Source organism: Urocitellus parryii, chromosome 5 (genome assembly GCF_045843805.1).
Source record: "Urocitellus parryii isolate mUroPar1 chromosome 5, mUroPar1.hap1, whole genome shotgun sequence".
Classification (NCBI taxonomy): Eukaryota; Metazoa; Chordata; class Mammalia; order Rodentia; family Sciuridae; genus Urocitellus; species Urocitellus parryii.
In genome coordinates, this window is record NC_135535.1 from 33,336,702 (window position 1) to 33,338,561 (window position 1,860).

General features: G+C 35.9%; 1 non-coding gene across 1 annotated transcript; it reads right to left on the reverse strand.

The window, feature by feature from the left end:
* Positions 1–480: 480 nt before the first annotated feature.
* Positions 481–608, reverse strand: LOC113184660 (small nucleolar RNA SNORA18). Its single transcript, XR_003301033.2, has one exon. It is a non-coding gene; the product is annotated as a small nucleolar RNA SNORA18 (small nucleolar RNA).
* Positions 609–1,860: the final 1,252 nt, after the last annotated feature.

Genomic DNA, 1,860 nt, shown 5'->3' on the forward strand with positions numbered 1-1,860 from the left:
TCATTACAAGGTAGTTTCTTCAGGTTCAAGGAGGAACACTGGAAAGATGTGAATGAGAATAATGCCTTATAATGTGATATGAGCTTAGATTCACAAAAGTGAAATTATTTACTGAAAAGATAATTATTTATGAAGTTTGGTACTATAGTTTCTGTTACTACAAAACTTTCATGATGTACATCATAACTCATCACCATGGATATGTAGAAAAAAAGACATTGATAACCTGGGGTTTTAAAGGAAAGAAAATGCATCTTATTGTTTTGTTTTTTATTTTATCTTATTTATTTATCTATTTTTTGGTGGGGTCAAATAACAGACTATTTCTAATTTTCATTCATGGCATTTTGACCAGCTGCATGAACTAGGGGTGTAATCTTGGCTTAATTTAACAGTAATTACCTTCTGAAATTCCTGAAATCTTAATTGCAATCTTAGTTTCTTCTTTTAAATGTTTATTAGGTACCTCATACTTTTAGTAACTGTCTTGAAGTTTTTTCCCAGAGACTTAATAGTCCTTTGAGGAAAACAAAACCACAAAGTTACTCTATGAGATGTTTTCAACAACGTGCTGCTACAGGAAAGGCCCCTTAGTGATACACCTCATTGCAATCTTAATTACATTTGAGCTAGCCAAGTAACACAAGTGATTCATATCTTTGACTGATTAGGTGGTCTACACTGAATCCTTTTCAATTTATTCAAAATGAAAATTTAATGTATGGAAATACTACATAATACTTTAATTGTATATAACAGAAGTCCTAGAGCTAGAACTTAAATTGTAATCTCTGTTGAATATACTTAGATTTATCTGGGTATGCACAAGTAGCCAAGGTAGCTTCGTTGGTAGGAATTTTGGTTTGCCTGTGAACAGTGTGAGCAAAGGACACTTTGGGGCATGAAAGGAATGTCAGCATTTTGATAGTGCAAGATGGCTGCTTTTCAGATAACCTGCAGAGCTGAAAAAGTCAGTTTGTATTTACACTAGTATGGAAAGTACAGTATGCGAGTAATGTTTGCATAATTGTGGGCTAGGAGGAGAAAATAAAGCAGTTACAAAACAAAGAGTACATGCTGGACAATAATTACTGGCCTATGAAACATCTCTCCAAGTAGCCAGGCACCATCTTCTTTTTGGTGAGAATAACTCCTCCCCCCATTATATCTGTCAACCATGGAACACAATCCATCATCCTCAGGAATGGGCTCATGATTTATATATATATATATATGTGTGTGTGTGTGTGTGTGTGTGTGTGTGTACACAACACCACCGGTACTTGCCTGAAGGATTTTGGAATTGGAATAAAAGAGAAAGGTTTATTTACTCTCTGATTGTAAAATGCAGATTTCTGAAAGTTGCCAGTTCCAAACCTCCAATATTATCTTTGATATAACAAAGGTAATCAATGGAGGTGAGAAAGTATAAGAGAGAAGAAGGAAAAGGAAAAGTGAAAGATAGAGACTGAGGTATGGTGGCCCTGGAGTTTTCTAATTGTTATAGCTTAGCATTAACTTTGCCTTTCTTGTAATTGTGAGTTTTCTAAGTGTTAGAGTCAGATTTTGTTTTGTTTTGTTTTTGCTGCTATGATCAAAAGAACTGACAAGAACATGTTTAGAGGAGGAAATATTTATTTGGAGCTCAAGGTTTCAGAGGTCTCATTCCATAGACCACCAACTCCATTGCTCTGGGCTGGAGGTAAGGCAAAACATCATGGCAGAAGGGTGTGGAAAGGAAAGCAGCTCAGGACATGACAATCAGGAAGCAGAGAGAGTTTGCTCACTAGGGAAAAAACATAAACTCAAAGGTATGTTCTCCCTGACCCATCTTCTCCAGCCACTGTCCACTCACCTATA